A 27,771-nucleotide genomic window follows, 5' to 3' on the forward strand; every position below is an offset into this window, starting at 1 on the left:
AATGTACTGATAATGAAACATTCATAACTTGAGCATATATAACTGAATATACTGACCTAGCAAGTGTAATTCATGAACTAAACGGATCTACACCAATAGGGTTCTGAATTTCATGCAAGAACTTAAGCAACAACATGATAATCTGATTTGGATCATTCTAACTGCTAAAACCCAACATTCTCTAACATTCAAGAAACCCTAGGTCTAGATAATATCAAGGGAATTAAGAACATGACTGAAATATAGGGACCTAATAGGCGAAAGAACCCACTAATGAAATCCCACATACCTGGTGACGACATTCACAAAGAAATCTTTCGATTTTGGGGCTGGAACTCATGAAAACTTGTTGCGTTCTTGAACTAGGGCTGCTCGACTTTTTCCTCTATTTTTCTCTAAGTTTGATGAATTTTTGGTGAATAATTAATTAGGTTAGGTTCTAATTATTTTATTAGGCTAAACTGACCAAAACTACGTAGTTTAGATGTTAAATGACGTAGTTTAGGGGTCCAACACATGAGAAAAAGACCAAACGACCCATGACTTAAAATCTACTGAAGCCACCTATGGACTGATTAACGATCCGTGGAATGATCCACGACCCATCCTGTTAGTCCGTCGATCAACTTCAGAGGATGGGTTCTAGGGGGGTCCTGAGGCTCTCGACTTACAGACTGATCGATGATCCGTGGACTAATCCACGATCTGTCCAGTCAGTCCATCGATCGACTTTAGAGGATGGGTTCTGAGGGGTCCTGAAGGTCTCGACCTACGAACTGATCAATGATCCATGAACTGATCCACGATGTGTCTTGTCAGTCCGTCAATCGACTTCATAGGATGGGTTCTGAGGGGTCCTGAGGGTCTCGACCTATGGAAATTGACTTGTTAAAGTTTGTCCCGTAACTTGACTTGTAACCTTGCTGTCAGGTTGTATCATCCTTTAAATTGAGGCTGAATTAGTTTACATTTCGTTGTTGGTCCATGGAGGAAGCAACACTGTAACTAGGTGATATTTCAACTCTTCACACTAGGTCCAACTTTCCTCAATCAAAGAAGCAAAATTCTAATCCTTTCGACTTCACCAGCAAGAGGAAGCAAACGTCTGTTATTATTCAGCATGAAACTGGACAAATTCTTCCCTTGTTTGTGTTATTTGTTAAGTTTATTGTGGCCTCCTATGACTACTTGTCTTGTTTAAATTTTAAAGTAAATGTTGTCTATTTGAATTAATTAGCATTATCTATGATAGATTAACAAAGAAAATGTCTGAAGTTCTATATATTTGTATTTCAGGTTCTTTGCCTCAAGTTCGAACAAAAAATGGATGAGTATCACCCATATATAACATTGTGCTTAAGGTGGCTTCAAGAGAGCCAAGAAACTACTAACATGATAGAAGAGGAAGTGTCGTTGGAAAGTTGGGAGGGGCGAAAATGTTTGTTGTTTCTGCAAGTTTGACATTTAGTGTATTGACATATGGCTTCAAATGTACATCAGAAATTGAAATAGACAAGTTGGTTTTCTTTCAAGTGAAGGGTTCAAGAGAAGAAGAAGGATAAAAAGAAAATATGTGAGAGGATAATGTGATGAGTAATATTGGCCAATAGAATGCACTGAAGCTCTCCAATGGAATGAACATGAAAATATGTCATAATGCTATACATAATGCTATACACGAAATAAATATCTTATAATAATTCAAGGATATAATTGGAAAGAAGCATTTTGTAGAGTTTTAAACCATGCATACACAAGATTAGATGAGAAATAATGAACCAAACACTTGATAAAAAATAATCCCTGCATTATCAATCTTTCTACCAAATGACCCCTAAAAGCACTAGTGAATGGATAATATTTGAATGATTTGAGCTCACGTAATTTAAGAGGTGAAAAAATTTATTTAGTAGTTTTAGACAACCTGCTTGCGAAGAGGTCTCCTCCTTCTATCAAGTTACCTTGTATAATAAGTTGGCATACTGATTCGCTATTACAAAGAGCTTGATATTCTTTTTGTAAAATAATTGTGGTGTCTGGCCAGCTTGCACACACTCTATCTAATTTCCAAGGGATACCTTCCACCAGCAACATGGACCGTGTAACTCTATCCACCAAGGGTAGCTAGGACAGATGAAAAGAAATCACCTAGTGGTTTCGTCTCTTGAACCCGAGACCTTATAGTTATCACCCATTTCATTATCCTCTAAGCTACACCCTTGCGTGCAAAATGGCGCATGATATTCTTAAGTGGGATAGTTGTAATTTGTAATAGCCTATATTCTTATAATCATGTGTGCTCTGACCTCTATCAAGTTGATTAATGTGTTACATAATCAAGGGAGACGAAAAAATAGGAGGTTGAGGAATAAAATACGTACACGAGGGAATGCAACTATTAAAGTAAGTTTATGTACACGAAGGAATACTTAATTGATTTTGAATTTAGTAAATTTTGATTGTGTTCTTAGAGATAATGAGTAGCTAAATTTCATAACTAGGGTTGTGGGAACCATGATGACTTATTAAAGTAAGTTTATGTACAAAGTGATTCTTGAATGATTTTTATGCATGTATTGTTAATCATATCATTTTGAATGCTTTTTAACGGTGGCCAACATTAGAACTCCCATCATCCCTACTTGTTGAACCAAGAAAGTAATGAATGAGAAAAAGATTAAACAACAGAGATTTAGACGTGTTTAGCCGTTATCTAATAGCCTGACCCTAATAATGCAAAGGCTAAAAGTTACCATGTCAAATATTAGAAAAACTATGTTGTTAAAATATCTTACTCTTCAATACCAAACATCACATAGTTACCGTTCTTGTAATTAGCATGTAAAAGAAGGGCAATTTAGTAAAAGGTGGCAAAATATGACCGTTGGGAGCGATTGTCCCTGTATATTTACTTTCGATGTTCTTTTAACTCCAAAACTAGGACAAAAAAATACAAAATAGTTTTGAGAAATCATCCAACATACTGAGAAGAAAGCTTAATAATCTTGTGTGCAAATTCTTCGAAGAAGGCTGTAAATTTCTCTATTTTGTGAGTTTCTTGTGTTCTTCTGCTATCTATCATCCTGTTTTTAATCCCTGAGAAAAATTATAATTTTTTCCGCCTAACTGCTATGGAACTATGTTCAATTCTCGAATCTTGTACATTTGGGTTTCTTCTATTTTAGGGTTCAAGTTGAAAAAGAGAATTTAAATTCGATTTTTGGTTCTTCATATGGAGTTATTCTAGGGTTTTTCTTTGTTAGATTATAAAGGGAATTGTAGTGATCTGATCTTGATACAAGCCTTACGTACTTAAGTAATATAATAACCATAACCCAACAACTCTAGAAGTTGAATCTCCTTTCTTTCTGGATGGATGGAGAACCTGGGCGGAAGATGTTGTATTCTTTTGGATTTTATTGGCTGAGTGATCTATACTGTTACCTGTATTTGTTGGATGTTGACAACTTGTCTCCCCTATTTTACCAATGCTTTTTCGAGATACATGCATAATCTGTATAAATTCAAAGTTCAGAATTGTGTAAAGGATTCCTTTTCCAGATCTCTTTAAGACCTTGTTCCTTTTGAATATCTCATAGGGTAAATTGTTTGAACTTTGCAGATACAAACACTGGGGACAAGCATCTCCATGGTTAGGTGGGATTAATCCTCTAGACCAAGAAATGCCAATAGACGGGGATGATGGATTTTTCCCTACATCTGGCAATGACTTGGTACGTTTCATGTTGTCCATCATAATGATATGAGAAATTTAAATTTGCGCCCTCTTACACTAAACTATTTTTCTAGAAACTAGAAGTAGTCAATTCCAGTCAGAAGTATCGTGTTTATGTTCTAGTTTGTGCTCCGTCAAATTATGCGCTCGACGAGATTGTGTTGCACATTCTAAACCCCGGTACGCTCTTTTTTATGTACATATTTCTTCTCACACAAGTTGTTGTGGTGTGGCTATGATGAATATCATTACTTGATTGTTGAATTTACAAAATTATAGAATACTTCTGCTCCTTTTGTGCTTTTACAACATGAAATTTCTATTATTCTGAAAATTGCCTGAAGAAGATCTATTCATTGATCTTATATCAATCACTTTGAAGCTTTTAGTATCTGTTCCACTTGTGAATGAAATAGATATAACGTACAACAATGTGATAACTAAGTCGATGAGTGCTATGAGAAATGTTGGTATACTTAAATCTGCTTAACCAGCCTTACATTAGGGGTGCAGTCATCAGTAAACCTGTAAGAAATCTTTACCACTCAGTGCTTCTGTCCCCCTTGATGACCTATTAGTAGTTCTCAGTCATGTAAAACTTAGCATACATTTTTCTCATTCAACATTTCTCTTTGCAGGCATTTGTGTTGATACATGTTTGACTTATCCATTTATTTTCTAGGTTGTATAAACAAAATAGGACTTTTCTTAATGCTCTTTCAAGTGTACTATTTTGTTATTTATGTACGTATGTATCTCGAAAAGCCACGACAAGTGGAGCTGCTCAGTGCTCAATTGTTTGTTTTTATTTATTCCGTGAAAAATACTTTAATGTATCAAAATTACCACAAAAAGAGATTAGTGTATAAAATAAAAAAGGCAGTGGTTGATATTCAAGTTAATCTAGTCTCATTGATGCTTTTTAACCAGAAAGTTGGAACTTTAATAGAGTTAAGTATTTAACAAAGTTCATTACCATAGGGTCCACCAGGGACTGGAAAAACACAAACCATACTTAGGATTCTAAGTGCCATTTTGCATGAAACTCCTGCTAGAGTACACTCCAACATGTATGCCGCTTAATTTGTGGAATTTTCACGGTCAAACGGAAAAAAAAGTGAATAAATATGTTATGGCCAAACGACTCCCTGTTTGGCATTATATTTGGGCATCTTCTTCTTACCCTCTTCCCGGGATTGATAGTTATGTTTCTTGCTATTACTGCAAAGTAAATGGTATAGAGTTTATACACATTGAATCATTCTATCAAATATATTTCACAGACTCTACATGGATAAAGTCATGTTATTTAAGCTTTGATTCTTGTCTATAATGTTCTTTTCTTTGTTGCAAAACTAGTGATCTGGTATTTTAAGAAAAAAAAACTATGTCTTCAATAGTGTTGTAACTGTATTTAGTTGCCCTCGTGAAGATGGCAATTGCTGGTGCCACATTATAGATAATCTTTTCTTTTCCATATGCCCTTTGGGCAGAATTTGAACTGTTTATCTTGGAAAGCTATTACTAGCTTTTTTGATCTTTGATAATTCTGTTTCTTTCTACCATTGCAGATATTATTCTAAGTGATTGAATAGAGAATATAGACACACTGAATCGAAATGCAACATAAAATTCTTTGATGCTTACATCACTCAATTCTTTGTTGTTTTTGCTTGTACTTTCTGTATGTGATCAATCATGTTTTGCTCTCATTTCACGTTACCATATGCCCTTTGGGCAGAATTTGAACTGTTTATCTTGGAAAGCTATTACTAGCTTTTTTGATCTTTGATAATTCTGTTTCTTGCTACCATTGCAGATATTATTCTAAGTGATTGAATAGAGAATATAGACACACTGAATCGAAATGCAACATAAAATTCTTTGATGCTTACATCACTCAATTCTTTGTTGTTTTTGCTTGTACTTTCTGTATGTGATCAATCATGTTTTGCTCTCATTTCACGTTATAACCTCATTTACATGGTGCAGGATCTTATCCAAATTCTGTTGGGACACGAAGACATGGCTATGCTTCAGGATCAGAATATCAATATACATTTTGATGGTAGAAACCTCATTACATAACCCTGAGAGTATAATGCTATGATACACTTCTGTTGGTTCACTAAAAATTATTTTTCACAGGTGCTTCTTTGTTTGGAAAGAATGATACTTCCAAATCCCTGAAGAAAGGAGGAGGACTTGGTGGAAGAAAAGCACGTAATGACATCTCAAACTCAGCAAACCCTCTTCTCTTCAGGCATCAAAGAAAAACTACACGAGTGTGATTTCCACCGGGAAAGATCTTAATGCCACCAAAAATAAATTTACTGCTGAGACAAAAGATAACTTTGCTAAAGTACATGACAAGGGTGGTAGGAAAGCTCTCACTGATCTTACAAACTCAAGAAAGCCATTAGCAAAGCAGGGGTGCAAGAAGGGACTTGATAAGAAATTGAGTGCTGCTGCAGCAACAAATATTCCAATGGTAATAAAAAAAGTTACAATTGAGCAATCTATGTCTTTTTGTTGTTTTATGAAGCAATTGATAATCTGATTTTCGTATGACAGATATACTTGTGCAGGTGTACTTGCATCTTCACATGCGTCTAAACTCTCAATGAAGTCAATGGGGAGTAGGATTCCGGTTACTTCTTCAATAATTTGCTTGATCCATATACAACTGAAAAGAGGACCAAATCAACAGAAGCTTTTCAAATGAAACTGAAAAGGGAAATAAAACTGGCCTAATATTTCTGGAAGTTAAAGCCCGAATGGCCCAAACTCATTCTATCTCTCTCTTGATTATTAGATTGTATTTAGTTATTTTTGTTTTGATGAATTCTAACTTTGAATACTTAGATTAACTTAATTAAATGAAAAAACAATAAAGATTTTAGGTGAAGCTTTACAATGAAAAAAACTAATACTTCAAAGAGTTACACGAAGTACAAAGAGAAGAAGGGCAACTCTTGTTGATTTTTTGAATACTTGTATTTTGTTCTTTTAAATAGGAGGAACAACAAGAAACATTAAAAGAGATATGTCTTGTTTGATTTTTTGAATACTTGTATTTTATTCTTTTTAATAGGAGAAACAAGAAGAATCTTATTTGATTTTTAGAATACTTGCATTTTATTCTTTTTAATAGGAGAAACAAGAAGAATCTTGTTTGATTTTTTTGAATTCTTGTATTTTATTCTTTTTAATAGGAGAAACAAGAAAAACTAGTAGAACATATATGTTACTCTTGTTTGATTTTTTGAATACTTGTATTTTATTCTTCTTAATAGAAGAAACAAGAACATATATGTTACTCTTGTTTGATTTTTTGAATACTTGTATTTTATTCTTCTCAATAGAAGAAACAAGAAGAATCTTGTTTGATTTTTTGAATACTTATATTTTATTCTTTTTACTCTTGTTTAATTTTTTGAATACTTGTATTTTGTTCTTTTTAATGGGCTTTGTATTTAGTATAAACATTAGTGAGGGGTGGGGGTGTCCTCGGGGTATGGCTCCTCGGGGATTGGGGGGTTTGGGGGGGGGACGACGCCCCGGCGATGGGGGGTGGGGTAGTGGGGCACAACACCCCGACACCCTGGGTAGGGGGCACGACTCCCCGGGGTAGGGGTGGGGAGAAGGGGCACACTGCCCCGAGGTAGGGGAAGTGGGTGGGGTCCTCGGGGCACGACGCCCCAGGGATAGGGGAAGTGGGTGGGGGGTGGGGTTCTCGGGGCACGGTACCCCGGGGATAGAGGGGTAGTGAGAGCGGGGTGGGCTCCTCGGGGAACGACGCCTCGGGGATAGGGGTAGGAGGTGGGGGTAGGGTCATCGGGGCACGATGCCTCGAGAATGATTGGGGTAGGGGGCACGGATCCCCGGGGTAGGGGTCCTCAAGGAATGGCTCCCCTGGAATAGGGGTGGGGCCCTCGGGAACGGCACCCAAGGGATATGATGTAGGGGGTTAGGGTCCTCGTGGTACGGAGCCTTGGGGATGTGGGGTAGGAGATGAGGGGTACAGTCCTCGAGGCACGGCGCCTCGGGGATTGGGGGGTAGGGGTCCTCGGGGATGGAACCCATAGAATGGGGTAGGGGGCACGGCTCCTTGGGGTAGGTGGTGGGGGGTAGGGGTCATCGGGGCACGACATCTCTGGGATGGGGGGTAGGGTGGTGTTCTCGAGGGACGGCGTCCCAGGGATAGGGGGTATGGGGTTGGGAGGGTGGGTCCTAGGGGTGCAACGCATCGGGAATTGAGGGTGGGGGGTCCTCAGGGTATGGGGGATGGGGGGCTTCTCGTGGCACGACGCCTCAGGGGTTAATGGGGTAGGGGTCCTTGTGGCACGGCTCCCCGGGGATTGAAGGGGGTGGAGTGGGGGTCCTTGGGGCACAGTGCCCTGGGATAGGACGTAGGGGGTGGGGTCCTCGGGGAACGACACCTCGGGGATAGGGGTAGGGGGTGGGGTCCTCGAGGATGGGGGGATGGGGGGGTTCTCGTGGCACGGTGCCTCGGGGATTAATGGGGTAGGGGTCCTTCTAGTACGTCTCCCCGGGATTAGATGGGGGTGGGGGGGGTCCTTGTGGCACGGCTCCCCGGGGATTGAAGGGGGTGGAGGGGAGGGGGTCCCTGGGGCACGGTGCCCCGACGATAGGACGTAGGGGGTGGGGTCCTCGGGGAACGGCACCTCGAGGATGGGGTCCTTGGGGAATGGCACCTTGAGGGTGAGGGGGTGGGTGTGGGGTCCTCGGGTCACGACTCCCCTGGGGATGGGGGATAGGGTGTGGTGTTCTCAGGGCACGGTGCCCCGGGGATGGGGGTAGGGGGTGTGGGGCGGGGGACCTCGGGGTACGCAACCTCGAGACGGGGGGCGGGGGAGGGGGCCTTGGGCGGAGTACCTTTGAGCTTGTGGTGGAAGGCCCCTTGCCAGTCTCGATACCGGAGGACGCTCAAGGAAGGGGACTTCAGGCTTGGAGGCCCCCAATTCCTGAGGCGCTCAAGGCCTCGTAGCATGGGGCCTAAATAGTTTTATTTTTGATAAATTCTTTTATCGTATAGTGAGGTACATGTAGATCATCTCATAAAAATATGGAGGACCCTCAATTGGTTGTTTAACAAGAATCATTTATGTTCCAAAATCTCTCTATTGTATTCAAACGAGGCTATCGTCGAAGCACAAATAAGAATTTACTATTATTGTGGTTTAGGAAATAATATATCCTTTGTTACATCAATTTATGGATGGGTTTAACAACTATCTCTGTAGAAGATTTGAGTCTTTGCCATCATTAGAGGAGCTACAAGGCAAAGGGCTGGTGTATCTGTCAAAGTAGGGGAAATAAATGCTCTTGTAGTCAATAAGAGGAATTTAAAAGGAAAGCACAAACAAAGGTGCTTTTGTCAATGTTGATGTATTTGGATTTCTTTTGTCATTTGATGTACTTATTCTCGCTTCTCCTTTTCTCTGTACATACTGAAATGTGAATGATTGGAGTAAAAGCATGGAAATATGTTAGTTTACTGACCATGTGATTTACTACTTTCCAGCCTCATTCTCCTTTTTAGCCTCCTTCTCTTGATATCATGTGTTAGTTCCATTGGATTTAAATTAAATATAAAATACTGCATGCCAAAATGGTGGTATCTGCAACCTTTTGACAATACCAGTAATTCAACTGATCTAAGCGAGCCTGAGTTGTCTGGTCTTCTGCATTTGCTCACTGCAGTTGTCTTGTATGGTTAGTTAATTATCAGATCCCTCTATGATGATGAAACAGGAACTCTTGCTCAAGCTCGTACTTTAAACTTAAATGAGGAGCTGGGGCAAAATTGGCACTTTAACGTGCAATCGAATGGACTTCCTGAAATGCTCTATTGCTGGTCTTCAGTATGGAACATGTGCTAGTAATGTAGAACTTGCAGCTGCAAAGCAGTCAGCAGAGACATGGCCGAGTGGACAACAATTTTTTTTCCCCAGTTCAAATTCGGACGTGGGTGGGCAAGATAATTAAACCTTCACAGACAACTGATCGTGGAAATGCAGCAGTCCAATTAGAGACAGTCGCCACCTCTAAGATGAAAGAAACTAAAGGGGGTTCAACTTTGAGGATAGCTGCCTTATTAAGGGATGTTGGATGGAAGAACCAAATCCAGATGTCATTTTGCTTTTCTATAGGATACTTGCAATTTTTTATGCTGCTGTTCTCGAGCAAAATGAGGAGACTTGAGGCCTTAATTATGAATCAGAGTCTCCAGATGGAGTATCATTTCTTGTTGCAGCAAGAGAATTCGGTTGAGTTTTTCAAAAGAACTTAATCAAATGTTTTTGCAAGATCAAGGTAAGATCGAAGTTTCAAACCTCCAAAATTTACTCCCAAGAATTGCATTTCATTTACTTCAGGGAATACAAAATTCTAATCATTTGGATTTCACCAGCAAGAGGAAGCAAATGTCTGTTACTATTCAGCATGAAACTGGCCAGATTCTTCGCTTGCTTGTGTTATTTGTTAAGTTTATTAATGTGGCCTATGAATACCTGCCTTGTTCAATTTTTAAGTAAATGTTGTCTATTTAAAATATGCAGAGCATTATCTATGACAGATTAGCAAAGAAAATATATGAAGTTCTATATATTTGTATTTCAGGTACTTTGCCTCAAGTTTGGACAAAAAATGGATGAATATCACCCATATATAACGTTGTGCTTCAGGTGGCTTCAAGAGAGCCAAGAAAATACTAACATGATAGAAGATGAAGTGTCGTTGAAAAGTTGGGAGGGGTGAAAAGGTTTGCTGTTTCTGCAAGTTTGACATTTAGTTGTATTGACATATGGCTTCAAATGTACATCAGAAATTGAAATAGACTAGTTGATTTTCTTTCAAGTGAAGGGTTCAAGAGAAGAAAAAGGATAAAAAGAAAATTTCCAGCCACAAACATGTAAGTGTTTATATGCATTCAACAATTTGTACTTTCATTTAGTTTTGTTGACGTTCGGTAAAAGAAAGAAAAGAAAAGAGTTGGTTTTCCTTTTTACTATAAATGAACTTCTATCAAATTTAGAAACTTAAATATACTTATTGAACCCTCAATATTTAAAACATGTGATGTAACACTTAAATAATGGATACTATGAATGATTTGAGCTCATGTAATTTAAGAGATGAAAATATCACCTGCTTGCATTCATTACTGAAACGACTGTTTTAAAGTGCCACAATATGAGTTTAATTCAATCAATTGTTATTCCTTTTTTAGATTCTTAATTTTAATCCATTTCTACACATGTTTAATGCTCAAAGCTTAATTATTATTTACTCTCCAATAGTATTGACACAAACATACCAGAAAGATTACTGAAACAAACCATTCATCATTTGATTGATTACAAAATTACACAAGGAATAGATGTTTTACATTCATATTTTAAGGAATAATGTTTTACATCCATTTCAAGAAAATTAACCATATCATATTATAGAAATAATATTCGATGAGGACTCGCGTGATCTATTTTTTGGCTCTTAGGTGAATGAATGGATGCCACTTGCTTGCAATAAATGTCATGAGTGTACCCTTTGGGCGATGCTACGAGGATGAGAGGCACAAACTCTCTTCACAGTAAGTGTCATGAGTGTACTGATTCTTGCAAGAGCTTCTCCATGGCGAATAACTCCGTTGAGATTTGAGGTAAACTCAAATGAGAGACAATAAAGTGGGAAGTCAAGCTCGGCCTTCACTACTCTGATCACCAAAACCATGTATGCATGAGACTAATCAGGAGGCGTAAAGACAACGTCAACTACTACAACAGCTACTACTACTACTAAAGTGACATGACGGAATATTTGCCAGACTAGGAGTAATCTGAAACTACCTGATTCAGTCTAGAGTGCCAGGCACACTGCACAACACTGTAAGTAGGAGTTATTCTTCACACTAGCTCCAGCTTTCCTCAATCAAAGAAGCATAGCATTCCTCCAGTAGTCCCATCTTTTTCAACAGACCTCCCAGTTATGAACAGTTGTTCATCAAGGACTAAATGCAACAAATTATTTGGGAGATCATCAAACAGTTTCAAGGGTTCTTTCATCTGGTGCAAATCCCAAACCTATGAAGCCAAGTCAAGATTATTATACATCAGAGAAAATGAATGCCGTTGTACACACTTCATGCCTAGTCAAACTATATCACATAAATTGAGACTCTGGAATAATTTATGTTCCTTCTATAAAATTGGCAGATTTACTGAAATGATGTTTTGTTGAACAGGACGCCCAACCTCGTGATATTATGGGAAGGCTGTTGAAGCAGTTAACATGTTTTAATACTTAATTCAGTTATAAGTGCCCAAAATGTTATAGTCAAATTATAATAGAGGAACATACCTCAAGAATGGAAGCAGTTGGTATTTTCCATAAACCTGAAAGAGCCGACACAAAATGCTTCTCTTGCACGATGAGCACCTAAAGCAGTTAGTCTATTAGGCTAAGAGATTACATAAAAAAAATCAAGTGTCATATGCTATAGAGGTATGAGGAAAGTAGAGACTGCTGCTTGACAATTTAAACAATCTTATTATGCAACTGTCACTGCTTGATTTGAAAAGGTATTTGAGAAATTGTAGCTAAAGATTTGAAAAGGGAACTTCAACATTTTCAAATTTCAAATGAATCTCTAGTGTGATGAGCAAAAGCATGAAACTTTAGCAACTGTATACAACATTTACAACAGCTTCTATATGCCAAAGAATAAAGATCTTATTTGTAAATAGATTTAATTTACTCATGAACAAAGAGTCTTATATCTTGTTTGAGTCATTCAAGTTCTGTCGCCGGTATTGGACATGTGGCAGCACCTTATGTAACGTCCCTGTCGGCGGCGGTACACGGAAGAACTCCTCCCATAAACGCCCCCATATCAACTCCAGTACCGGCGCTGTTCAAGAACACACCAACCCGATCACAATGATGGGTTCTGGGTCGGGTTCGATGTCGTTGATGGGTTGTGAAGTGAACTTGAATGAGTCAGTACATGAAGGTGGAAATGGTACGTCGTTGTTTACTTCGTTATTGACAGCTCCAGTTGGGGTGAGGGGGGTTTGTGCCGTTAGGTGGATTTGGGCTTGGGCTAGGCGGGTTTGGGCATGGGAATCTTGATTGGCCCATGGAGCAAGTAAGCGGCGGAGGGAATGGTGGTGACGGCGGTGAAAATGACAAGTGGCAGCTCAGTCCAACATATTAGTAATTAAGGTCACAAGACTTGCATTGAACAATTTTTAAGTTGAGATCCCAATGAGAGAAGAACTTGGGAGTAGATTTATCAATTTAGATATTTTAGAACCTAAACAATGAAAGTTATAGTTAGAACTTAGACCAAATCTCCAAAGGAAATCTTTAACATAAAAACTTTTAGGAGTATTACATTTGGAGAGAGCTCAAATCCTATGCAGTGACAATAGTATTAGTGTGTATATATATCAATAAGTAGCAGTTGAACATTCACACCTAGTAAATTTGTTAATTGTGTATTAAAAGGTCGATTCTTAAAAATAAAAAATAAGCTCGATGCATAAGACATTTCTGTGTTTATACTAGATTCCTCATGAGTATGTGTGTGCCCTTGCCCAAGGATGGAGTCTGAGATCAAGGTACGGATTCGTCGAATTCTTGGACTTTTGAATTCTTCACTATATTGCTTTAATGAAATCCACAACAACCTCTAGACAAGCAAGACTCTTTTTTCTAATCTATCAAATGAATTAAGTTACTTAGAAGGGTTTTATTCCTAACATAAGTGCACTATCAAAAATCTTATTTGTTGAGTCTCAATGAATTCACTGAAAAATTCATGAGACAGTGAATCGAAGAGGACAACTGCACTTCATAAAATTGTTCAGAGTCTTACCTAAAAGGAGCAATCAAAAGTCAATTCTCGAAAAACATTTTAGATCATTATCAAGAGTCTTCCTCACAAATTGTTGCTCTTCCCTCGCGAATGGTTGTGAGATTTGATAAAACAACAACAGCCTTGCCAACCATCCGAACAGTAGGGTTTATCAACTCTACGAGAAACTTAACAGCACGAGCTTGCACAATGAGGGGATTGTTTTTATGAAGTAATGACTACTTACATAGGGACAGGGATGGGAAATTATATATTGTTTGGTCATTCACTGATTTGAAATGTCTAATTCAACTGATTCACTTTTATATTTTAGCATCTATGACCATGAAAGACCAATCCAACTATATACTGTCCTTGTCCAATTATTGAAATGCAACTAATGATCACTTATATTTATACTATATGTATATAAAGTAGATTCGCTAATTATACCTATGTAGGGTCTAAGCAAAGCCTACATTAAGTTTTTGGTGCATCCTTCTTGCCCCAAAGAGAAGGCATGAGCCAGAGAAACATGGTGATTTTCAACAGCCCAAATGGCGGCACACAAACTTGGAAATCAAGAGAGTAGCGGATCAACCATATTAATAAAGTCAAAATTTCTAATACCAAGCAGATCAAGAATATGAACTATAGTAATTCATGCGCTAATATCACCAGATTTCATTACATGTCCACCTTAGAAGATCAAATGTTTTTACCTTTATACACTCACATCAGTAAGATGCACATTGGTCACACCCAAAGCTCATCACTAATGATTGCAAGCCAGAAAAAATATTGATCCAATAAAAGTTGAGTAAAGCTTTATACATTCTGTCATCACATTAATTTACTCATTGACAGAGAGTTTATATCTGATTTGAGCCATTCAAGTTCTAGTAATTGCAACACATGTAGTAATGATAAAAAGGACACATTCGAAATAAGAAAGAAGGTATCTTATGGAAATACAACTAAGTACACAATTAATCTAAATAAATATCATGACAAAGAAAATGCTAAAGCCTCCCGGCAGCGCGGGGCAAGGGGGCCTCAAGGAACGGTGCCTCGAGACCCCCCACCCCGCACCAAGGCATCGTCGTGCATCGGCCCCACCGCGCACCGAGGCACCCTCGTTCTTCAGTCCCGTCCCTCCCCGTTCCGCGGCACCATCCTGCCACGAGGCCCCCACCCTAAGACACCGTCGTGCCTCGAGGACCCCCGGCCTGGCCCGGCCCGCCCCGAGGCACTGTCGTGCCTCGTGGACCCCTGCCCCACCTCGAGGCACAGTCGTGCCTCCCCCGCCCCGCCCTGCCTCACGGCCCCCCTTCCCGCCCCGATGCACCGTTGTGCCTCAAAGACACCTGCCCCGCCTCGAGGCACCGTCATGCCCCGAGGACCCCTGCCCCGCCCCACCCCAGGGAACTTTCGTGCCTCGAGGACCCCGCCACGCCGCACCTTGAGGCACCGTCGTGCCTCGAGGCCCCTGCCCCGCCGTGCCTCAAGGCAGCTTCGTTCCTCGAGACCCCCTGCCCTGCCTCGAGGCACCATCGTGCCCTGAGGACCCCCGCCCCTCCCCACCCCGAGGCACCGTAGTGCCTTGAGGACCCCCACCCCACCCCGTGGCACCGTTGTGCCTCGAGGAGCCCCTCCTAGCCCCAAGGCATCGTCGTGCCTCGAGGACCCCCTCACCTCCCCGAGGCACCGTCGTGCCTCGAGGACCCCCACCCCTCCCCGCCGTGAGGCACCGTTGTGCCTCGAGGACCCCCGCCCTCCAGCCCTCCTTGCTATTCCATGCCTTAAAACCACGGTGCCTTGAGGCCTCGCTTGCCCTGCCCCGCCATGATTGTTTATGATCACGACAGATTCATAACAAAAAGAAGACAAGAACAAAAAAAATGGGTTGAGTGTCTCTAACCTTTCATATTTCAGAAAAGAAAAGGAAGGAACCAAGGGTCTCGTTTTATCCCATCCATCTTGATCCTCTACATGTACATGGTTCTGAGTAAATCACTATGGAAACACTAAACGGACTTCTGTACAAATTATGCTGAAGTTTCACAAATTAATCAAGAAAAAAGAGATGAGAAAATGAACACTTCTACTAAACAAAAGCAAGGAACGAGCAGAAGACATGCTTAAGGCATTTCTCACATTTAAAATGACCTTAAAAAGGATCTCTATAACCAATTCGGGAAATTTAGAAGGATTTTAATCCATGTTGAGCAATCAAACTAAAAAAATATAATCATGTTTTCAGTTCTAATGAAACAGAGCTTCTCACATATATTCAAGAACAAACAATAACTTTAACATATAGCAAGTGGTGTACAAGTAATGTCAAGTTACTTTTAAAGCCCCAATTAATCTAATGAAAACAAACAAAGAATCAAATAATGATAATAATAAAAAACACAAGGAGCAAACTCATGCAGATGAAGATGAAATTAGAAATACGGAACAATGTTTTTATGAGAGCAGTTTGGTCAATGCCAAGTGAAATAGAGCTTATCCTTCACATTTTTGCCTCTTAGCTAGAAATCTAAAGTATAAATGAGAAAAGGATATATCAGGCCAATCAAATGTAGAATGATGGGTTGCATGTCCAAAACAAGAAGAACACACTCATAAGAACTATTAAGAAGTACCTTAATGACTCAAACTACATATGCATCATACATATGAGTCCCACAAGTGGTATAGAGGAGCTCGACTCCCTGTTAGAGATTTGAGTAAATGCCCATTTAGAAGATCTAATTAACAAGGGAAAATACAAAATACATATACCATCTAATGCATCTAACATCAGATGTTGCTTACTTGTTGAGGCAATGCACTAATCCCAAAGTCAGAAACTTGTAAAATGATCCAAATACGACTTGTAGAAACCAGTCCACACCCTTCTCATTGCTTTACTCTTTCTCTCTCTTTAAGAAGGCGATGAAGATGGGTCTTGACTTCAGTACCTCTAAATGGTGAATTTCCCAATTCCCCTCTCAATTTTACTTCTTCTTGGATAAAAGAAATCAAGTTTTTTTTGTGTGTCTATGAAGCAAGACAATGGCTAAGATGACGGTGGAAAATGAGGAGAGACATTGTTATGCTTCTTGAATCTCAGCCTGATGTATTCGGGTAATGTTTCCAATTTTCCTCTCACATAGGGTTTGGGGCTTAGTTGGTTGATTGAATTATTTATATGTAACCTTGAAATCAACTCGTAGGAATGGAGAATTTGGTATATCAGTCATGGTCCTGTTAGTTGTTACTGCTTAGAATTCCTTTTAGCTTGAAACATACAATTTTGCTTTGCTTCAAACCCTTCTTCTTGTATTATTGTGGGTGAGAATGTTATTTTGAAGAAGAGGAGAGTTGGGGTCGTTTGGTGGGAGTATTACCAGAAATAGTAAGTATTATGTGTGGTATTATTTAGTATTATGTTTAGTAGGAATTTTGGATCTATGTATAATCATACACTCTACATGGTATTATAGGTGTATAACTAATACCTTCCATTTGCTGGTATTAGTTCTAATACCATGTGACTAATCTAGGTAAAGACAAAAATACCCCCTCAAATCCTTTTAATCATTTTGTTTATTTTTTTGATTTTATGTTTTATATTTATACTAATAAATTTATTTAAATAAATTAGCTTACAAATTTTATTATTTAGATATAATTTTTTTGTTTCTAAAATATGAGTTATTTAATCTATTTATTATTAATATAAAATATTATAATTCGACTAATATGCTAATGTTGATGTATGAATTTAAGAACAATTCATAAGTCAAATATTGCCTCTCAACGGAAGTCCATTAAACATTACACAAGTAGTCTAAAGCAAGAGAATATATATATATATATATATATATATATATATATATAACATCTCGAGTATAAAAATAGTTTAATTTATTTTGCTATATTTTTTTTTTAATTTTATGATAAAGAGTTTTTTTTTAATTTATTGATACAAAACAAAGTTCAATAAATTTTCTTTATAAATTATTATAGTTGTGTGACCTTTTGAGATATTAACTCCAATTTATTAAGATGACAATTATTTACTCTCAAATAATTTAACTGAGAAAATAGTGAACATGACAATAAAAATTTTATTCTCCTAGCTAGTTAAAATGCTATAAAAAAATAATATTGTCTGTCAATTATCTACCTTGACCCAATTACATGAAATAGAAAATCCCATAATAACTCAAGGGTATAATTGGAAAGAATTGTTTTTGTAGAGTCTTAAACCACACACAAAATTAGGTAAGAAACAATGAACCAAACACTTGATAAAAATAATCTTTGCATTACTAATTCATGCATTATCAATCCCTGCATTACTAATCCCTATTTCGGATGAGAACAAAAAGATATGGTTTTGGTCTGAAAGTTTGAGTTTAAAATGAGGTAACAAAATAGTTAGATTTACAATAAAAGGGGTTAGATTTCAAATTAGGACATGACCATATCAATTTTAATTAAGAACGTAGCTAAATTGAATTAATTTGGCTAACATTTATGTAAGATTAATTAACAAACTTCTTAATTTTAATGAAATAACTTTTTTATGAACTAATTAATTTTATATATAGAGCAACTTACAAAAATGACTATATTTATAGTATTATTAAAATTCAATAGCTATAAGTATGGTATTTATAAAAAAATGACTACAATTTAACTCTTTTTCTAGCTATATTATTTTATATGTTTTTTATTTTTCTATTTATACACTGATACAGTTTTAATTACAGTGAACTAAATAAGGAAACTGTATTAATTGTACAAATTCAAATTAGTATCTTTATTTATAAAATTTAAAGTATTAATATATCAAGGATACAAGTATTTGTAAAAACTTAATGTATTAATATATTAAACAAGATAAAGTATAACAATTTAGCATATGAACACGATAATTTGAAAAATGAATACATTGTTGTTAAACAAAAAATGAATACACCAATACAGTATACATATGAATACATTGTTGTTAAACAAAAGATGGATATATTTGACAATACAGAAACAAAAAAAAAAAAGAAAAATAATAGAATGTGTAGGTAGCAAAAGTGTGCAAGTATTCGGCTGTATAAAAAAAATGAAAAAAAACCAACAAACTTTGGTCAAGATTTTCTTATAATACTTGAGGCTTGGTGTTGACTCATGTATTTGTTTATAAAAAAAACAGTATTAATGTATCCAATTATACTTGTATTACCTAATTAACCTTTCAAATTTGATAGATTACTTATGTATCTAAATATACTTGTATTCACAAATCACCATTTCAACTTGTGTTAATATTGGAATACAAGTATCTATGTATATAACTATTCTACTATATACAAATTTGACAATCACACAAACCTCAATATCTTTTTGTTCGTGTTCTTCTTGTACTACTTTTTTTCTATAACTATAGCCATTGTAATGTAGAAACAAATAATTCTTCAATCGAAAGCCTATAAAAATAGATGCAATATATATGTATTCAAATATGATCTTCATAAAAATGAGGAGAAAATCAATTAAGTGATATCTGATGAATTAAAAGTACAAAAATTGCTCCTAGAATCATCAAAAAGATCTTAAATTGGAAGAAATTTGGGAGAAAAATACAGAAATTTTGTGATATAGGAAGATTGATGAAAGAGAGTATTAATGAGGGTAAACATGGGGAACCAATCACATAAAACATGCCTAGACATAATCAATTAGGTGTGTAATAATAACTTTCCTATTTAATATTAATAACTTTTCTGAATATTTATATATAATTAACTTTGCTATTTATTGTGTAGTTATATCCATATAACATAAAAAAATTAAACTGTAGCTATTTATTTTAAATGTATATTAATGTTTGCCATATTTTGTAGTTTTTCCTTTAAAAATATAATCTACTAACAAAATGTATATCCTCACTATGATCCATGCTATTTTCTTAGCATTTAGGGGTCACTCAATTGGTTTTATTAGTTTTTCATGTGTATTATTCAACGAATTTTTTAGTGATATAGTTTTCGGACACTTTTTTTCAAAACCTTCACAAGAGCTTCCTTAATGACCTTGGGGAACAATACGTACGACCTTTTAATAATCTAATGTAGTCTTATTAATACTTTTTTATTTTTTGTCCTAATTTTAAGGAGGATTGTTGTTATAAAAAGGAGTTAAAAAGGGGGAAAATTGTATAAAATAACAAACTATTAATTCAAATTAAATGCTATAACCACAGTTTCATTTAATTGTAACCAATAACAAACAGTTGTCATTCGCCTCTCTCCCCAGCTTTCTCACTCGCCACTCTCCCTCTCTCTCTTGCCAGTCTCTCCCTCGTCTCTCTCACTTTATACAAACACAAATGTATAAAATGTGTTTGTGTTTGTATAAAGCGAGAGAAAAGTGTATATACAAATACAAATACATATATTTTCATCCTATACACTTATAATTATACAAATATAGATCTTCCCCTGCCCAGTTCTCTTTTGTCTTTCTCTCTTTCTCGCTTTATACAAACACAGATTATACAAATTACAATGTATAATTTGTGTTGTATAAAGCGAGAGAGAGATTTGGTACACAAATGTTTTATTTCGATCCAATTGTATACAAATTCAAATTTTATGTAGATATACAAACACATAAAAATGAATTGAGAAGCTGCCAATGATTTATACAAACGAGATGCTGCCAACGATTTATACAAATGAGAGGCTGTCAACGATTTATACAAATCTGATGCCCCCAACGATTTATACAAATCTGATGCTTCATAACAAAAATAAAGTTTGCTATGGAGCGCAATTATACAAACTATAGCTATAACATAGAAATTTAATTTTTATGTTTGTTAAACCTAAATTTACTCTTAAAAAAATTCGTGATATACATTACTGTGAGTTCACAAATACTTTTTTAAAAAAATTTAACTTATATTTTGATAGTGAAAATTCTTTCATTGTTCAATGTTAATTAAAAAAGAAGTAAATACACAATAGCAATATATATATATTGTTGTTCATCTTGTATTCCTAAGATACTTAGAACAAAACTTTGAAGAACTTGGTAAGAAACAACAAAGTTTAAAGAGTATTTTCAAAACTAGAAAATTAAATCTAGTAGAGAAAATAGAATCAGAAACAGATTAGAAACAATATACAAAATATTTTTCTCAAAGAAAGAAAATCGAGCCCACTGAATGCACATTGTCCCCTTAAGGAAATTATTTCCCCCAAGTACCCGAGGTTAATGGAATATATCCTCCCAGGATAGAACGATCTTACTCACCGGTGTATCGGTACCTAAAACCATGGTGTCAGTGAACCACTCAAAGACAGTAAAGTACACTTAGAATACTAGATTTAGTAGTAGTAGGAGAAGTCAAGAAAATTTTTGGTTCTCTTAAAATGAGAGGAAATTCCTCAATTTATAGAAAATAAAGGGTAGTGTGAAAATGTTCTTATTGTGCCTTACCGAAAAGGTCACAACATTTTATAAAAGTCACAACCTTTCATAAAAGTCACAACTCTTCATAAAAGTCGCAACTTTTCATATAAGTCACAACTCTTCATAAAAATCGCAACTCTTCATTTTCTATTCACACCTTTTAAAACATAACAATCCCCCACATGAATGGGGAATGACTTCAAGACAAAGAAACGAACAAGTATGTGTACTTTACAAGCAAAAATTAATTGCATCTGGATAAGTAGGTTTTCCTTTGAACTTTCCATAGTGAACATATGTCGGATATAGTCGGTCAATAGGTAGATTTGATATCTTTGAACCGTCAAGATTTGGTGTATACCTAGACAACCATATGTCACACAATCAACCCTTTACCGTTTATGGTTCTTACGGTTGTGTTCGTTTCAACCATGAGTACCTCCTGGTTTCATGAGTGTATAGAGAGATGGGCTTTTGACAATCATCCTCTTTGAAACGACTTACACTTCACACTCACATAGGTGATTTATAACCGTGTTATCGTTTAGATACACTATTTGGTCAAATCTGCCAAACTTAGCAAATCAATAAAAACATTAAGCTTATTAACTCATTTAACAAGCCTTAATGTTGTATCCTTGTTCCTAAGCATTGTCTTCATCATAAGAAGGGATTGAGTTGGTTGACAATGCCGAACCGTCAGTCACAACTTTGTTTTTCTCCTTGAACCTAGCTCTTGAGATCTCCAGTCTGCTAGGTAGAGTTACCGCCATGATGACTTGTCCTAAGCCGTAAACCCATTCCCTTAGATGATCTTTCAACTTTCTCTCTAGTTAGGCCTTTTTGTAACTGGATCCAACACATTATCTTTTGACTTTACATAGTCAATTGTGATAATTTCAATAGAGAGTAGTTTTCTAACGGTATTATGTCTATGTCTTATATGACGAGACTTTCCGTTATACATCATGCTCCATGCCCTACCTATTGCATCTTGACTATCAAAGTGTATGCATATTGATGCCAAAGGTTTGGGCCAAAAAAGAATATTTATCAAGAAATTCCGGAGTCTTTCAACTTATTCACCGGCCTTATCTAGAGAACATAGCTCAGAGATCATTGTAGAGCTAGTGATACATGTCTTTTTGGAAGATTTTCAAGAGACTGCTCATCCACCAAGAGTAAATACATATTCACTCGTTGATTTTACTTCATTTGATCCTGTTGATCCAATTTGCATCACTATATCCTTTCAATAATGTTGGATATTGTTATAATGCAAGACAGTTTTGAGTATGTTTTAAATACCCCAAAACCCTTGTCATTGTCATCCAATGAGTTCGATTGGGATCACTCGTGAACCGACTCAGTTCATTATAGCACATGCTATATCTTATCGCGTACACTTCCTGACATACATCATATTTCCCAATACTCTAGTATAATTTGATTGTGAGTCACTTTTGCTTTCATTCTCTTGAAGTGAAAAGCTCACATTTATTGGAGTCTTGACAATATTAAAATCCAAGTATTTGAACTAGTCAAGTACCTTTTCAATGTAATGAGACCGTGACAATGCTAAACATTATGGAGTTCTAAGGATTCTTATACCTAAGATCGCATCAGCAACTCCAAGATCTTTCATATTAAACTTGCTTTCTAGATGATCAACATGTCATCAATATACAAACAAACAATGATTTTGTGATTTTAATGTAAACACATTTATCACTTCCATCATTCTTAAATCCATTTGCCAACATGGTTTGGTCAAATTTCTTATGTCATTGTTTGGGTGCTTGTTTTAGTCCATAAAGTGACTTAACAAGTTTTCACACTTTTTTTTCTTTACTAGAAACCACAAAACCCTCGGGTTGTTCCATGTAAATTTCTTCCTCCAATTCTCCATTTAAGAGAGTTGTTTTCACATTCATTTGATGAATTTCACATCTAATAATATTAACATCCGAATTAATGTAATTCTAGTTACTAACGAGTATATGTCGATAAGATCAAGACCTTGTTTTTGTCTAAAGCCTTTGACAAAATGTCTTGCTTTATATTTGTCAACGGTTCCATCGACTTTCATTTTCCTTCTAAGGATTCACTTTGAATCCAAAGGTTTATTTCCCGGAGGAAGATCAACCAACTTCCAATAGGATTGCTCAAGATTAAACCAATCTCACTATTAACACCATCTTTCCAAAAGGATGAGTCCACATAAGACATAGGAAATGTTACAAAATCAGATCCGAAGGTAGTAGATGTCCTTTGACATTTACCGCGCGTCTGAATTTCTTTATTAAGTACATTCTCCCTTTTTTCTTTCCAAGGTCCTTTAGACCTTTCACTAGACTACTCAAGTCTAATTTTACAGTCCACAGTTCTTAGATCCTATTTTAATCCTTTTAGGAATAGGAACTTGGACTTTGGCTAAACACCCCCACACTTTGAAATATTTCAAGTTGGATTTTCTTCCTTTTCATTTCTCATATGAAATAGATTGTGTCCTGAACAAATAAAATTACTTTCTTTCTAAAAAGATAATTTTTTTTGTTGTTCCCTTTTGCAGTAAGGATAGTTCCTCCACACAAGTTTTGTGGTAAACTTGAACGTTTAAGTAATGCAACCATCATTTCCTTCAAAGTTCAATTTTTTTTTTCCATTCTGCAATTTCATTAGATTTAGGTGAATAGGACAGTAATTTGATGGATAAATTCACTTTCCAAACATATTTATGCAAAAGGAGATTTATATTCTCCATCCCTATCACTTCTTATCTTTTTCCCAATTGGATTTTAACTTCAATATTATATTATCTAGACGTTTCTATTGTTTCATCCGTACCATTTCAACAAATAGGCATAGTCGTTTCTAATGCAATTGTCAATGAAAGTTATGAGATACTTTTTCCCAACACAAGATGGTGTTGACTGCATATCACAAATGTCAGTGTAAATCAACTCTAAGGGATTAGAATTCCGTTCAACAGATTTATAAGAATGCTCAACATACTTAGATTCCACACAAACTTGACATTTTTATTTATTGCACTCAAAGTTAGACAAAACTTCTAAGTTGATCACTTTTCCTTACAAGGTTTTGTAATTGACATGTCCCAAGTGTTCATGTCACAAACAGTTTGACTCAAGCAAGTAAGAACAAACAAAAATATAGAGTTTGAAAAGCTCTCCGCGAGGTAGCTTTTTGTCACAAATATTTGTTCTTATTTTTTACAATTTTGTGTGATACAAACATTGTTTAGAGTCATCACCTTGTCAAATGTCCTTTTCAGAAGGACCTTTCCATAACTTTCAATTTGATTGTTATAGAACTACCCCTGAACAAAGTTTCATCGGGTCCAATAAAGGCAATATAGTCCAAATGCTTCTTTTACAGAACATGACAAATGACTATTCACCAATATTCATGTCTATACAAATAATTTTATTTTAATAGACATATCTTTTCATTAAAAATCACAACATTTTAAGTGACATTTTTCATAAAAAAACACAACTATTTTGAACAAGTATATAAATAATTTGGTAATTTCATACTAGTCACACCATATACTAGTAAAAGAGAAACTCAACAACCACAATATCAAATATACTCCAAGAATTTTATCGGTCTAACATAATACACAAGTATCATTGAATTTCATATCTTTTGCTCCAAAATTAAATTAGACACCAAGTCGAATTTTATCTTTATCATAAGCAAAGAACCCCCACATTTTAAATATGATCTCAAAAATATTTTTCAACTAGTTGAAAATAATTTTTCCACATATTTTCTCAGACTATCAAAATAACAGTGACAACATGAAACCTCTTTTGGAAATATTATTCTACAGAAGAATTATAATGCTTCAATTCTCTTTGACAATCTTTACATAGTGTCAAACTTCATTTCATAGAGGCACCTACTGCAGGCACAAAAATCACACATTTTAAGTCACTGGCTTCTTTTTTTTCTATCACTGTTAGACATACCACTTAGTATTTAGAATACTAACAATAAAGACAATTTTTTTTTGTACAATTTGTTTCTATTTAACAATGAAGTTTGTAGAAAACTAAAATTACAACACATACGTATTAGGTGAAGTTTTCATTTTCTTCAAACCAATTGCACAGTCTAATTTATCCATAGTAGAAAACTACAAAAGCTTTTAGTCTACAAAAATCAGACACAATCAAATTTCACATGGAGTACAAAACTACAAAAGTTTTCTTTTCTCCAAACAGAATAAAACATATTCTTAGATTATCACATAGAAATGCTTTTCTTTTCAAATAGACTTCCAACTATAATATTTTTACATACTATTTTATCAAATAAAAATGTGCATCTCTCATTCTGCAAACTAAATAATTTTATAGGCAACTTTATTTGCCAAGGAAAATTCATTCAAAAACAGATGGTTTGCAGATCTTTTTCCAAAGACACACACGATAAATGTCAAAAGAGTTAACTTTTAGAAGCTATTTTCCTCCTTAGATAAGAAATAAGACGGTTACCTGGTGTAATCTTTAACCGGAATACCACCAATTTTTCTAGTACATTCTCACTTCGACCTTTATAAACAAAGCACCAAATTCTTGAGAAATAGTGCATTAATCTTCTACTTCCATGATCTGTTTCCCTCAATCAGTAGAATACAAGAAACACCAATAGTATACTAATTTCCTTAAGATTGTTGTTCATCTTGTATTCCTAAAATACTTAGAACAAACCTTTGAAGAACTTGGTAAGAAACAACAAACTTTAAAGAGTATTTTCAAAACTAGAAAATTAAAACTAGTAGAGAAAATAGAATCAGAAACAGATTAGAAAAAATACACAAAATATTTTTCTCAAAGAAAGAAAATCGATCCCACTGAATGCACAGTGTCCCCTTAAGGAAATTATTCCCCTCAAGTATCCGAGGTTAATGGAACATATCCTCCTAGGATAGAACGATCTTACTCACCGGTGTATTGGTACCTGAAATCACGGTGTCAGCGAACTACTCAACCATACAATTTTTCGTGTGTATAAGCCTATGGATCTAGCGCCTGGAGCACCCAATTTTTTTTCTCTCAAAAATCATCATGAGGACATACGTAAGGAGTTGGGGAACCTTCACGTATACTCACACCATTTTTTAAAGTCTATTTCCGCATTTACAAGTCCTTTATAAGAACCGCACAAATTCCTCGATTTTTCATGTGTATTAGCCCATGGATCTGGCGCCCTGAGCACCCAAAATTATATTCTCAAAAACTTTATGAAGACCTCTGTAATGAGTTGAGGAACCTTCACGCATACTCACACCATATTTTTAACGCCCATTTCCCCATTTAAAAGCACATTTTTTAAAAATCGCCCAAATTTTCCAATTTTTCATGTCTATTAGCCCATGGATTTGGAGCCCGGAGCACCAAAAATGTTTTTCTCAAAAAACTTTATGAGGACCTCCGTAATGAGTTGGGGAATCTTCAAGTTTACTAACACCATCTTTAATGCATATTTCTGCATTTACAAACCCTTTTTTAAGAACCGACCAAATTCTCTAATTTTTCGTATGTACTAGCCCATGGATCTGGTGTTCGAAATTTTTTTCTCAAAATATTTTATGAGGACCTCTGTAATATGTTGGGGAACCTTCACCCATACTCACACTATTTTCTTAACGCACATTTCCGCATTTACAAGCCCTTTTTTAAGAACCGTCCAAATTTTCCAATTTTTCGTGTTTATTAGCACATGGATCTGGCGCTCGGAGCACCCAATTGTTTTTTCTCAAAAACTTTAAGAGGACCTCCGTAATGAGTTGGGGAACTTTCACGTATACTCACACCATTTTTTAATGTTCATTTCTGCATTTACAATCCTTTTTTTAAGAACTGCCCAAATTTTTTGATTTTTCGTGTGTATTAGTGTGGATCTGACACTCAAATTTTTTTTCTCAAAAACTTTATGAAGACCTCCGTAATGAGTTGGGGAACCTTCAAGTATACTCACATAATTTTTTAACGCCCATTTTCGCAATTACAAGCCCTCTTTTAAGAATCGTCATATTCCCCGATTTTCGTATGTATTAACCCATGGATCTGGCTCCCAGAGCACCCAAATTTTTATTCTAAAAAACATTATGAGAACATCCGTAATGAGTTGGTGAACCTTCACGTATACTCACAACATTTTTTTAACGGTCGTTTTTGCATTTACAAGCCTTTTTTTAAGAATAACCCAAATTTCCCAATTTTTTGTGTGTATTAGCCCATGGATTTGGCGCCCAGAGCACCCAAATATTTTTTATCAAAAAACTTTATGAGGAACTCCGTAATGAGTTGGGCACCTCGATGTATACTCACACAATCTTTTAACGCCCATTTCCTCATTTACAAGCCCCTTTTTACGAACCACCCAAATTTCCCAATTTTTCATGTATATTAGCCAATGTATCTGGCTCCCGGAAAACCCAAATTTTTTTCAAATGACTTTATGAGGACCTCCATAATGAGTTGGAGAACCTTCACGTATACTCACACCAATTTTTTGACTCTCATTTCTGCATCAACTACCCTTTTTAAGAACCGCTTAAATTCCCTGATTTTTCGTGTATATTGGCCATGGATCTGGCACCCTGAGCACCCACAATTTTTTTCTCAAAAAATTTATGAGGACATCT

The 27,771-nt window shown here is 36.1% G+C and overlaps 1 long non-coding RNA gene across 1 annotated transcript; it reads left to right on the forward strand.

The window, feature by feature from the left end:
* Positions 1-2,983: 2,983 nt before the first annotated feature.
* Positions 2,984-5,984, forward strand: LOC125817052 (uncharacterized). Its single transcript, XR_007442275.1, has 3 exons — positions 2,984-3,049; positions 5,729-5,804; positions 5,885-5,984. It is a non-coding gene; the product is annotated as an uncharacterized LOC125817052 (long non-coding RNA).
* Positions 5,985-27,771: the final 21,787 nt, after the last annotated feature.

Source organism: Solanum verrucosum, unplaced genomic scaffold (assembly GCF_900185275.1).
Source record: "Solanum verrucosum unplaced genomic scaffold, falcon-dt-bn FXZP01000094.1, whole genome shotgun sequence".
Lineage (NCBI taxonomy): Eukaryota > Viridiplantae > Streptophyta > Magnoliopsida > Solanales > Solanaceae > Solanum > Solanum verrucosum.